The 14,346-nt window shown below is 44.5% G+C and overlaps 1 pseudogene; it reads left to right on the plus strand.

Annotated features, from left to right (window-relative positions):
* Window positions 1-1,161: 1,161 nt before the first annotated feature.
* On the plus strand, window positions 1,162-1,298 carry LOC137505836 (U2 spliceosomal RNA; annotated as a pseudogene).
* Window positions 1,299-14,346: the final 13,048 nt, after the last annotated feature.

The following is a 14,346-nucleotide window of genomic DNA, read 5'->3' on the forward strand; positions in this document are numbered from 1 at the left end:
AATAGGGGATGCAGCCCTTGCGCCCGCTCGTGGCTGTTTTGGGGGGCTGGAGGGGTCGCAGCATGAGGGGAAAGCTATGGCCACACTCGGCGGGGAGGGGGGAAGCTGCTGTCACAAATCATGATATTTTTGATACAATAAAATAGCTTTAATACAAATTTAAGGATGGTGCTGACTCAATTGGAGATGGTGAAGAGTGGTGTCTAAGAGTGAAAAGACACTGAGGGTCGGAGCACATCGCCTTCCCTCTCCTGGGTGCTTGCTTCAGACCGTTTTGATTATAGTTTCACGAACATTTCCAGTCAGGCGAAAAATGAAAACATGGATGCAAATATGACTGGTGAAAATCCAAGCTCATCCCTTCTGAGGAGCACTCATAAAAGATGTCTGACTAGTAACTGGCTTATGGAAAATAATTATACTGGACCTGGAAGAGAAGTAGTAGATGAGCACTAAAGGAGAATTTGAGATTATGGATGATTGTCAGAGGTTTGGTGGAGGAATGACAAAAGAATTAAGCATGCTAAAAACATTTAAGTAAAGTAGCACTGTGGTCAGAAGGGGAAGACTAGGTGTCAAATGTGTCCTAAAAAAAGGTCCCATAAGCATTAATGTGTGCATAATATTAAATGTTCTGCTACTTTTTTATTGTAGCTGTTGATGCACCTGCCTCAGAGCCGGATAATCCACCAGGCAAAAGAGGCAGTTGCTTTGATCTAGTGAAAGGTCAAGGGCCCGGCAGCCCCAATAAAGATTTATTGCCTCTGTTCATGTAACTCTTTAAGGTCTGTTAAAAAGAAAGTCTTCAGCAATGCTCTCTGTAACATAGATAAGACACATACAGACAGTGTTTCTCTCCATCCTGGATCTCCCCAGGCCCCCCCTCCCTCCTTAGTTTAGCTGTCAGACACAGGCTGGGGTCTGGAATGACTAATGTTATTTGTGTGGTATCTGTCCAGCGTTCTCCGCTAATAAAAATGTTATACAAACAAACAGCAAGCTGCTTGCTAGCCAGGACCAAGGCTACAGGTACATCTGTAGTTAATTTTTCTTCCATGATAGCATCAACTGCTCTGCTAAAAAGCCTTTGGCTGGGAGAACACTTGTCTGTTAGTTTTCTGTGTGTGCTTTTCTGCATGCTTTTTTTACATACCATATGTGTGTGCTTCTCGGCCTTTTGGCTAAGATCAAGTGTAGTATCTGTTCTTGAGGTTTTTGGGGGGGACCTGGAGGGATGGCACTGTGGCAGGGTGTCCCTCCTGGTCGTAATTCCCCAGAGGCTGATGGAATGGATCTACCACTGGTCGAAGCTGAAGGGTTCTTTGCTTAGGCGTACTGCCCCTGGAAGTGGCGCTCCAGGTGCACCTGAAAAAACCTGGGATGTGGCAGATCCCAGGCGGAAGTAAGGTGCTTTGGTCTGTACTGCCCATATGCATAGCTGACTAACGCAGCTCCCCGGCCTTTTGGCTACGGAGAGTGCGGAATTTTTATCACTCCGGCCGCAAGGTCAGGGCCAGCTTGCTGACACCGGGGACTTGTCCCCTGGGGACTTCGGTCCCTGCCCGGCTCCCTCTCGGGGGAGCCACGGACCGTGTGGGAGGCCACATGGCCCAGGCCCTTTGGGTAACCACTGGGCAGGTTGGGGTCCTTCTATCCTTCGGGTGTTGGAGGACCCAAGAAGCCCCCTGCGTTGAAGGCAAAGGGGGAAGGTTCCCCTTGGGGAACACCAGAAGGGCCCTGCTGTATTGTGAAGCCCGTGGCTGCTCATGCACGTTTTGTGGGGGTGTTTACGCACTCACACTTTTTCGGTGCATGGGCATAAAGGCCTTGCTTACCCGGGACTCCTGTTGCATGCAACAGGAGCCAAGAAAGCTAAAATTAAAAAAAAATGTGTCTGTATGTGGGAAACCACAGGCATTTTTTTCACAGCAAAACAGATGCAATTTGCAGAATGTGAGCAGAGGGAAGCAAAGTGTCTATTACAGGGGGGAAGGGGGGAGATTTCCCCCCAGACCACTTTTATTCAGTGATTTAGGGCTGGTCTGGTGTCTGGTGTATTCAGGTTTGTTGTTGTAAGGCATCATGCTGGTAAATATACACAGCATGATGCAGAGCTTGCCTGGAGGGTCAGTGGGCAAAAATCTGTCTGGTCTCTCCCCATTGTTATTATGACTGCATGTGTACATAAGGGGCTTGATTTACAAAACAGTGCTAACTTTAGCACTGGCCCTTAGCACGTCTAAACTCAGTTGGAATGTGAGAAGTAGTGATCGTGTGCAAAGTACCGCGCGCAAAGTTTTGCGCGCGCACTGCACAGAGCAGAGCACAGAGCTCCACGCGAAGTGCCCACTAAAGCCTATGGGACTTAGTGCGCGCATAGGACTTTGCGCGCCCCAAAACTTTGCGCACGGTACTTAGCGCACGATCTGATTGAGAAAACTGGTGCTAACCTACTTAGCACCCTGGTTAGTGCGCCTTAAGACTTTAGACGTGCTAAGTAGGTTAGCACCTCTTAGTAAATCAAGCCCAAGGTGTTAAACAAGTTGAAAAGTTTTTGACAGTCCCTAGACTCCAGGAGGGCTGCTTGTGTGAGAGATCAGCAGGGACAGGAGTCCGATTACAGGCAAGTAACCTGTCTGATGTGGGACTGCAATACAGATAAGCTCTTTGCTCCATCTCAGGCTATTCTCAGTTTCTCTCCACTCCTCCTCTCTCTGGGCTAGTGCACACCAAAATCACAATAGCAATCGCTAGCAATTTGTGGGTGCAATTTTGTGAAGGGATTTTCAGAGCGATTTTTGAACGAATCCAAAAAAATGCTACATGCAGCATGCTTGCGATTTTTTAAAAAAATCACAACACTGCTGTGGGAACACCCTCATAGGGTAACATTAGCCAATCGCTGTTGATTTGAAAAACGCTCAGAAGCCCTCTTGGTTGGCACCAGCCCTCCCTCATTCACCTTTGTTTCCCTCTTCCCCTAGAGCTGGCTGGCTGTGTCTTCTTGTGTCATACAGGAAAGCTAAATAAAAGTGCAATCCTGGTGAGGCAAATATCTTTTTCCCTCTCTTTCAGCTTTTCTCTCCTCACCATTTCTCCCTTTCTCTGCATAAGGGCTCAGACACGCTATAAGCACTTTTCTGAGAGATTTTACCACGATCGCGATTTTATCATGATTTTAATGTAAGTCAATTTGAGAGTTTTTTTAAAAAGCTATCAGAAAGCGCTGATGGCTAAAAGCGCTCAGAAAATCGCTTATAGTGTCTATGCCCTTAGTATTTGTACGCTGCGGGTGAGTTGGGCGCCGGGAGCGCTGAATGACAGCTCTTTTGCTGCCACTCAACTCCCCGGCGGCGTTAAATAAAATATTATTCCTCCAAGTCATTGCAACTCTGAGGGAGGTGTCATTTGGCGTACAGCGATCACCGGATCCTCGAATTAACCTTAACAGCCCCGTGCAGCATATTATTGCTTCTATGGGGCTCCTGGTTTGGGTAATCGGTGACAAGCGCCGTGCACCAAAACCACCTGCTTTGCCTTCTCCCTCCTCTCTACAATCTTATTATTAGAAACCATAATCTAAAGCTGGCCATACATGCATCAATTGTTACAGACAGATTCTTTCACTATGATCCAATAATAATGGCTTTTCCTCCTGTCAGTACTTAGTATGGATGTGGCCTATAGGGTTTCATACTATAGTAAAGTGGGTCGTGTGCAGGCAGTGATGCACAGCCACTGACCACCAAAAAGGCATGGATGTTGGGGAGGGGGGGTAGTGAAAACAGTGATGGAAGGAGGGGTACCGAAACTTCAGAAATTAAGCATTAGCAAGGCAGGGATCATGGTGCCACGAGGGAGGTCAGTAAAGATGTGTCACCTGAGGGAGATGGTGGTCTGATAAAGAGGGAGGGGATATCCAAGATGGAAGAGGGGCATATTTGAAGGATTAGTAGAGATGGTGGCGAAGGGGAGGGAGGACATCAGTGGGGGGGGGGGGGATGATCCTTGGGGAATTAAAGGGGCCATACATCTGTTGACAGCTGGCTACCTATACTGGGGGGGGGGGGGGGGGTGACAGCTGGCTATATATATACTTGGGGGTCATCTGGCTACCTATAGTGGGGGGGGTCACCTGGCTACCTATACTGGGGGAACCTCTGGTTAACGTTACTGGGGGGTTGTCTTGCTATCTATTCTGGGGGGCATCTAGCTACTACCTATAGTAGGGGGACATCCAACTACCTATACTGCAGAGACTTCCGGCCACCTATACTGTGGGGACATCCTTTCAACAGGGTGGCTGAGGAGGGGGGCCCCAAATATATTGCTCTGCTTGGGGCCCTGTGTGGTCTTAATCTGGCTCTGACCTGCCTTCATTAATAGCAGCTGTATATGGCCTTGAAATATTTTTTGCTTGACTATGGGAAAACATGGGTAGGAATAAAGAGGATTGAAATGCATAAAAATGCATAAAATCCTAATAAAATGAAAGCTGCTAATGAGGTGGATTTATGAATGATCATCATCATGATTTCATTTTAATGTTTCTTTTTATGGCCGAATACATTCAAATGATTATTCAGAAGAATTGTATTCCTATTGCCTTTCAGAACATTTCATGTAAAATTCAGGGTTTTTTTGTTCCAGTATCTTTAACAATAGACGTTTTGTTTATAGTTATGTATTACAATGTGCACTACTACAAGCATTCCCAACAACATATTTTGTAAGTTAATATCTGAAGTTAAAAGACACTGCATGCCTCCATTTTTTAAACAAATGCTAAAACATCTAAGTACTACTTATACTGTTCCTGTGTTGTATTGCAAAACTTAGCTTCAATTCTCACTGTGCAGAGACTTCATCACTGTCGTATTAGTTTAGGCAGAATTGAGCAGATTGTTTATTTTAGTTCACTTCTGCTTTAGGCTGTAACATCAGATGTAGCTCCTAGAGTGATGAATTTCATTTGTAATGTCACAGATTATACCAGTGTACAAAGAAGTACTGAAAACATTTTCTGCACAGAGAATACTGTACACATTTTTGATTGCATTTGCTTTTTTTTTTTTGCATTACAAAATAAGAACTATTTTATCCAGTGGCAGAAAATGATTATAAACAGTTATAAACAGAGACCTTCAAGCTCTACAAATATGCTTCTTTGGCTGAAAGACAGAACAGCATTATAGCAGATGTTACAATATTTTACTCAGTGTACATAGTGCAATGTCTTTTCTTTATTGTGTCACTGATACCTTTTAATGATTATTATAACTTTTATTTAGTATACAGCCAAATTCAATTATGCAAATGACTACACTGTAAATTCTATATCCGTAAGAAGTAAAGGAGCTGCAAATACACCTTTACAGTGTGCTCAGAGCTGGGCCTAAGCAGGGAAAGCATCCACAGGAGAATTCTTAGTTAACATTTTTTATATAAAATTGGCATTACTATTTATCCAATTTTGAAAACGTACATTCTCCAAAACTGTAGAGCTATTCAGATCTTTGATCAGAGAGTGATCAGAAGTAAGTCAGATAAAAAGGGTTACTGCTACCTAGTAAAAAATTGGGTGCAGGCCCCTGCTTCTGAACAGGTGCAGGGCATGACTACTATATACTGTAGCAGAGTTCCATATATCGGCATTGTGTCTTGGTTATTATTAAGCTGAGCTCTGGATCACGTTTAAAGAATACTGAATACAACTTATTGAATGAAATTGATTTTTTTTTTTACAATATTATTTTTAAATAATGTAGCCAATGTTTGTAAAATCTTGTCTCACTCTGATTTACATTTGTAACCCCTTTCATGCCATGGGCGAAAGGGTTCTAATGCACACACAGAAGCGTGCATAAGCACGAGTGCTCCCACAGTGTGTGTATGCTTTAGTGGAATAGAAGGACTTTTATAAATGTCCTATGTAGACACAAGGAGAACATACAAATTCCATAAAGAAAGTGCCTTTGCTCAGATTTAAACCAGGGACCTAGTGCAGCAAGGTGAGAATGCCATGCACTTCACCACTGTGTTGCCCATGTAAAAATGTATTGCATTTTTCTAAATGTCAGTTATTACTTAGTGGGTACTGGCTCTGGGTAGGGACATAGGCTATGTTAAGTTTAGTTTTAAGAGGGTTCATTTTATGAAAGTTGGTGGGGGGAGGAGAGAGTTAATAGTCTGGGAGAGGAGGTTAGGGTAAGGCATATATTAAGGGAATTGTATTGGAAAGGAAGGGGTTAGTTGTAGTCTGTGAGGTAGGAATTAGCTTTGGATGTCTTAGGTGTAAGGCAAAGCCAATAGTAGAATACTGATAACAGAAAATTATCGAAAGCCTACCTATCTAAAATGTCTACCTGTCACCCAATCTAAAATGTGACTATGCTTCTAGAAAGTGCTGCATCAGGAAACAAGTAGGTACACCACAATATGAGGAGAATCAACTAGAAAAATAAATCTTCTTTAGAAGGTGCAATGTCAGGTTTTGGATAGGCACACCTTACCGTGTTTCTGTAGTCGGGTGCTCAGCCTTGATGCAGAAGCGGCATCAGTCCAATACAAGCAATTCAAGGTCGGCTGGCACACCGGTTCAAAGTTCCAAGCAGTTTTATTGTATGCACAACATGACAATTGTTTCGGGGCCACGGAGGGTCCCTCCCCTTCATCAGATAAAGTGCAGACAGGTCTGCACTTTATCTGATGAAGGGGACCCTCCGTGGCCCCGAAACAATTGTCATGTTGTGCATACAATAAAACTGCTTTGAACTTTGAACTGGTGTGCCAGCCGACCTTGAATTGCTTCTTTAGAAGGTGGGGATGCAATGGGGACTTCTGGACAAGTGCAAAAAGAAATCTATATTTTGTATTGGTGTGGGATTAATATTTTCTATTAATGTGTATGAAAATGTCTTTTTTGTTTCTCTTATTGGCACTTTGGCAAAACTGTCCAAAACTTTTTTTTCTTGTTCCCTTTTTCTTTGGTGTTGTCAAGAAGGACAAGAGCCCTGGAAAGAATCCACTGATGGGATGCCATTGACAGGCAAAGGATAATTCGGAATGTTTTGGTGATTGAGTTAAAGGGTTGTCAGGTGTTCTTAACTTCAGTACTAGGATATTACCGTAAATCTCTCTTTAGATTTTTCGACATGATTTCTATGCAGAGATGGCACATAAATACAGATAATTTATTAGTCAGGTGCATTGCAGGGGTAAGGAAAACTGGATCCATTTGACCTTTCAGAAAATACAAGTGATAGTGCTTCTGTTTTGCACTATATAACATGTTTGCTGAAGTTCTGAGGTTATTTTGGCCTATGTACTTTGAGGACTCAGTACTGTTATTGCTATATAGGCTTTGATTTATTAATGAACCACAGCATATGTGGAATTGTGGAATAACCTTGGCATGCTTGTAGTTTACATTTGGAACACTTGGCTTTATAGTTTCTGGCAAAATATTCTGTAGATGCACAAAACATCTACCAGATAACATGATCTTTTAGAAAGCACGTGTATTCTATAGGGTATTTTTTAAGTGATTTTTTTTTTGTGAACAAGCCAGAAAATGTTGTGATCTTTTATGATTCTTGTTAAGTTTCTTCATATGATTTCCAGTAGCTGATGGCCTAGATGTAAACAGAGTGTAATTCATAGATCCTTGTGTTTATTGCAGAAGGTGTCACATTTTGTATGTCTAGAGATGAGTGCTAGAGGTCATTGGCCTCAATTCACTAACATCATGCTGGAGATAATAAGACAGAAGAAAACTTCCCTCCACACAATGAGAGAGTTATCTTATCTCTCCATTCCTTAAGTTACCTCCTCTGTAGTTAAGTTACCTCCTCTGTAGTTAAGTTACCTCCTCTGTAGTTATTTTCAGAAACCCAAAATTATTTTAAGGATTGAAGAGTTAACTTTAGAGATCTCACCTGAACTTAAAGAGAATCTGTATTGTTAAAATCGCAAAAAAGTAAACATACCAGTGCGTTAGGGGACATCTCCTATTACCCTCTGTCACAATTTTGCCGCTCCTCGCCGCATTAAAAGTGGTTAAAAACAGTTTTAAAATGTTTGTTTATAAACAAACAAAATGGCCACCAAAACAGGAAGTAGTTTGATGTACAGTATGTCCACACATAGAAAATACATCCATACACAAGCAGGCTGTATACAGCCTTCCTTTTGAATCTCAAGAGATCATTTGTGTGTTTCTTTCCCCCTGTTCTCATGCACTGAAGTTTCAGGCTGCTCTTTTCTTCCTGCAAACAGCTTTGCCCTTGTCTGTAACTCCTCAGTATGTGAAAGCCCAGCCAGCTCAGAGGACGATTTTTCCAGCTTGTAAAAGATAGGAGAGAAGAGAGAAGCTGCCCTAATCTAAATAATACACAGGCAGTGTGCAGAGAGGGGCCTGGAAGGGGGAGTTCATAGCAGAACCACAACACTGAAGAACTTGGCAGCCTTCCAGACACAGGCCGACAAGTCTGACAGGGGAAAGATACATTGATTTATTACAGAGACAGTGATAGTATAAAGTGCTGCAGTAAGCCAGAACACATTAGAATAGCTTTTGGAACTTGAAGAATGATAAAAAACAGGATGCAATTTTTGTTACGGAGTCTCTTTAAAGACAGAAAAGTTAACTTTAGGTTTGCCTGAGTCCAGCACGGCCGTCACTACACAAACAGCTGTTTGCGGTGCGTTACTCAGTGAGTTTGGTGTGTCAGTTTGAAGCAGTACTCTAATTACACTCCCTGATTGATGTATACACATGCAAGATGTTTTAAAGCATTTTAGGCCTGCAATTTAGCATTCAATGTGATTTCTGCCCTTAAAACGCTGCTTTGCGTCAAATCCAGATTTTTTCCCAGGGACTTCTGGCGTCTATCCCACTCCTCCATGCAAAAACTCAGATGTTAGACCCCTTGAAACATGTTTTCCATCACTTTTGTGGCCAGCATAAGTGTTTCTAGTTTTCAAAGTTTGCCTCCCCATTGAAGTCTATTGCGGTTCACGAAAGCTCACGCGAACCGAACTTTCGCGGCAGTTTGCGAACTTGGTTTGAGAACAGAAAATCGGAGGTTCGGGACATCTTTAGTGTTCAACAAACTTACAAATCTGACCTAATCCAAATCCAAATATAGCTGGTGTTCAGTAAGGATGGTCCACATGCCTGCACATGTGTGGACATGTGAAAAAAACCTTCCTTGGCATGGTAAACCATGCTAAAAGTAAGTTACTAAACAAGTACAAATCTCTTCAATTGGTATTGCATGCTTTTTAAAAGCTTTGCATTTCAGTGTCTCTGACATAGCTTAAAGCATATACATGCAACCCCGTCTGCCTAAACAAACCTTTAAAGTGGACCCTGTGAGAGATCGCGGAAAAGCCGCCGCATGTGCTACTGAGCAGGCGGTTGATTCCGCGTCCAGTGTGGCGGTTTGCACATGGAAGCGTGTGTTTGGTAGCAGGGCAGAACGCGGAAAAGCCGCCGCATGCAACAACAGTAAGGCGGCTGGTTCCGCGTCCAGCGCGGCGGTTTGCACGCGGCAGCGTGTGTCTGGTGTGGCTGAGTCTGTTAGTGCACATAGGCTTAGGAATACACGCGCGCGTGCTGAGAGGCAGAATTCTTATACTAAGCAGGAAGAGTCAGCTGACCACGCTGATCAGCTGACTCCAGAGCAGGATACTATTGGTTGAGCAATTAGGGGTGGTGCTGGAGAGCACTACTCCATATATAGTTCCTGCTGGTCACTTGCAAATTGTCTGCCGTTGCGATCACTACGTGGAAGCACTCAGACCTAGTCAGATCCTTCAGTGTGTTTGAACCAGGTGGACCTGGTAATTCACACTGAGCCACATTATTTGAATTGTATTCTGTTTATGCTTAAGCTAGTTCCAGGGTGTAGAGACTAAGGACCTCACACCCAGCTTAGGGAACTGTGTTATTCATCTGTGTATATTTCAGACTAGTTCTGGGGTGCTGAGACCAAGGACCTCGCACCCAGAATAGGCATTGTTTGATATATGTTATGACTTATAGCTTTTCTGACTACTCCTCTGTCTTCTGATTCGGTACTTCGCATATCTGATATTCCGTTGCCAGACCCTGCTTGACTTGGATACCGAATCAGCCTTCTGTCTTTGTACTTTATCTGTCAGTGTGTTGCCGACCCGGCGTGCCCGACCTCGAGAGCTATCTCTCCCTTTAAGAGATAGTCTCCAGATCAGATAGTGACATCCACCTTTAGGTGTCACTCACTCTCTGGCCCTTCCTGTCTCCAGCCTGACTCCTCCCCTTGGAGAGCCTCAGGCTGCTGGAAGGTTCCTGTGCTCCCAGAGCAGTGTCTCTTTACTGTTATATCGCCTGCTCAGCAGGTGCATCACTCAAAGTATTACTGTTACACCAAACACTCACATACCTATAGGTGTCCAGAAGTTAGCAATATATCTGTATTATCAGTGATTCTGCAGATCATCAATAATCGGGTATATATCTGCATTCTTGGTGATACTGCAGATCGCGAATAATCAGATTCTCTCTGCGTGCTGACACCAATCATTACAGAACGGCAGACAAAACCCAAATGGACGCACTTCACAGCTGTCTTAATGCACTCACCACCTTGGTGGAAACTTTCATCCGAGTGCTAGACAGTCACCAGACTCAAATCAACGCTTTGTCTGGGACTGTGCAAGTTTATCAGACGGCTGTGGACGCAGTGCGATCTCCTCCTAGCACAGACATACGCATGTCTGTACCTGAAAGGTTTTCTGGCCACAGATCTGACCTTCAGAACTTTAAAAACCGAGTGTTGTCATACTTTGAGTTGAGACCTAATTCTTCAGGAACTGTAGCACAAAGAATTACATTTATCAAGACACTATTGTCAGGGGATTCCCAGACGTGGGCATATAATCTCCAGCCAGGTGATAGTGCTTTGGCCTCTGTTGAGGCATTTTTTAAAGCTATGGCTATAATGATGACCCGGACCCTGCCTCTACTGCTGAGCGGAAGCTCAAGACATTACAGCAGGGCAAGGGTCCGGTGGAAAATTATGCAGCTGAGTTCAGGAAGTGGGCAGTTTCAGCTAGATGGGACTCATTCGCAATTCTGGACTGATTTTTATCAGGGTTGTCAGACGCGGTCTCTGATCTGATGTTGGGTCACCCCAATCCAAAGTCTATTGATAAGGCCATTTCATCAGCCATCAGAATTGATCGTCGCCTACGTTATCAGAGACAGACTCGGGGTAGGAACGATGTGAGATATGTTTCCTACACCGTGCCTCAACCTGATTCATTTCCATCTGATACATCACCACCCGACTCACCTCCTCCAGAACCAATGCAGATTGGGCGGTCGAGGTTGTCCCAGGTGGAGCAGAAGCACAGAGAGACAAAACAGCTCTGTCTATACTGTGCAGAGGAGGGTCATAAAGTTCAGAGTTGTCCCAAACGGTTGTTTCCTCTAGGTGATAAACGTCTCCTTCTGCCTTGTACTACATCGTGGAAGGATAAGACAGAGACCACTGAGGCCTTCATTGATTCTGGCTCAGCAGCTAATTTTATGGACTATGAATTTGCTAAGAAATTGGGGATTCCGATCTCCCCACTAAAACAACAGATTCGGGTCACTGCAGTGGATGATTCCCCTCTGCAGAGTAATCACCCTCTCTCCCAGACCCCAGACTTGGGGGTCACAATAGGGGTGTTACAAAAAGAAAGTTTACCATTTTTTGTGTTACGAATGGCAACCTCCACGATCATTCTTGGCATGCCATAGTTACAAAGTCACTCGTCTCAGATCAATTGGGGTACGGGTCAGCTAACTAGCTGGTCTGCCCATTGCTATCATCATTGTCTTGCGAAAGTAACCTTTGGTAAAACCAAGATTCACATGGAGGGATTGCCAGATCAATATTCAAAATTTGCAGACGTGTTCTGTCCCAAGTCAGCAGATAAACTTCCTCCACACCATCCCTTTGATTGCCCCATTGATCTCAGGTCTGGTTGTATGCCCCCTAGAGGTCATCTCTATAATTTATCTGGGCCCGAGAAATTGGCCATGCAGGAATACATCCGAGAAAACTTAGCTAAAGGTTTTATTCGCCCTTCTCGATCCCCGGCCGGAGCAGGGTTCTTTTTTGTGAAAAAGAAAGATGGAGGCCTCCAGCCTTGCATTGATTATCGGGGCTTAAATAAAATTACAGTAAAGAATTGCTATCCATTGCCATTAATAGACGATTTGTTTACTCAATAATTAAAAACAATGGTGCATGAGCCAGCCTGGGGCCCCGGGAACTCTCACTGCCCGGGGCCCCAGAACCAGCATCTAACACCATATGTGAGCGCAGCCAAAACCTTGGAGCTGCCACCTCCAAGGCCTGTCTCCTACTGCTCTAAAACTTACCAAACACACAATTGGAGAAACTCACTCCCAAACAGTTCTCTGCTGCTTTATAAAGCCTGCAGGCTGCTTATAAGCCAATGAGAAGTGCACACATAATACACCTAGCTTGCAGTGATAATCAAGCAGAAGCTGAGCAAGTCAGCCAATTAGTTGGAGAGGGCTTCAGTTGCATATAGACAATGGCTATATGACCAGCAGGGGGCACCAGCGTGCAGGATATTCCCTCTCATCTGCCCCCCTCCTAACTAAACTGCATGGGATACTACAATAATTAAAAACAATGGTGTATGAGCCAGCCTGGGGCCCCGGGAACTCTCACTGCCCGGGGCCCCAGAACCAGCATCTAACACCATATGTGAGCGCAGCCAAAACCTTGGAGCTGCCACCTGGGGCCCCAGGCAGTGAGAGTTCCCGGGGCCCCAGGCTGGCTCATGCATCATTGTTTTTAATTATTGTAGTATCCCATGCAGTTTAGTTAGGAGGGGGGCAGATCAGAGGGAATATCCTGCACGCTGGTGCCCTCTGCTGGTCATATAGCCATTGTCTATATGCAACTGAAGCCCTCTCCAACTAATTGGCTGACTTGCTCAGCTTCTGCTTGATTATCACTGCAAGCTAGGTGTATTATGTGTGCACTTCTCATTGGCTTATAAGCAGCCTGCAGGCTTTATAAAGCAGCAGAGAACTGTTTGGGAGTGAGTTTCTCCAATTGTGTGTTTGGTAAGATTTGTTTACTCAAGTCACCAATGCTAAGATTTTTTCAAAACTGGATTTGAGGGGTGCTTACAACCTTGTGCGGATCAGGGACGGTGATGAATGGAAGACGGCCTTTAACACACCCGACGGGCATTACGAGTACCTTCGGGTTGTGTAATGCCCCTGCCGTCTTTTAAGAGCTGATTAACGAGGTCTTTAGAGAGGTGTTGGGCAAATTCGTCCTGGTATACTTAGACGACATACTAATTTTCTCGTCCAACCTGTCAGAGCACAGAGATCATGTTAAGTTTGTGTTACGGAAGTTGAGACAAAACATGCTGTACGCCAAGCTGGAGAAATGCATTTTCGAGGTGACCTCTGTTGCCTTTCTGGGGTACATAATTTCAACCTCTGGCCTCTCCATGGACCCTGGAAAAGTTTCAGCTGTTTTAGAGTGGCCTCAACCTGTGGGATTGAAGGCTCTCCAGAGGTTTCTGGGGTTTGCTAACTACTATAGAAAGTTCATAAAGGGGTACTCTATGGTGATCTCACCTCTCACCAGTCTCACAAAGAAAGGGGCAGATACTCACCACTGGTCCCCTGAGGCCCATGCTGCTTTCTCCACTCTAAAGAAATTGTTCTGTACTGCACCCATTTTGAGACATGTCGACACCACCTTCCCCTTTATTGTGGAGGTAGATGCCTCGGAGGTAGGGGTAGGGGCTGTGCTGTCTCAGCGTTCTGGGTTGCAGGGAAGGTTACACCCCTGTGCCTATTTTTCCGCGTAGGTTTTCACCCACAGAGAAAAACTACGATATAGGCAATAGGGAGCTTCTAGCCATTAAGTTGGCCTTTGAGGAATGGCGACATTGGCTAGAGGGTGCAGAACATACCATTACTGTCTCTACTGACCACAAGAATTTGTAGTACACTGAGGGCGCTAAGAGACTTAGCCCCCGACAGGCTCGGTGGTCATTGTTCTTCTCGAGATTCAGATTTGTAATCACGTATACCCCGGGTAGTAAGAACATCAAAGCTGATGCTTTGTCCACATGTTTTGAGCCCGAGACAGCACAGCCCTCAGACCCAGAAACCATTCTGCCGCAGAAAGTGGTTCTGGCCGCCACTGAGACCTGGAGAGACTGGACAAAAACATTGAGTCCGTTCCAACAGGATGTACCTGAGGGAAAGTCTGACGGGGTCATGTTTGTACCACTGCCTTTTCGTCTACA

Source organism: Hyperolius riggenbachi, chromosome 4, assembly GCF_040937935.1.
Source record: "Hyperolius riggenbachi isolate aHypRig1 chromosome 4, aHypRig1.pri, whole genome shotgun sequence".
NCBI lineage: Eukaryota > Metazoa > Chordata > Amphibia > Anura > Hyperoliidae > Hyperolius > Hyperolius riggenbachi.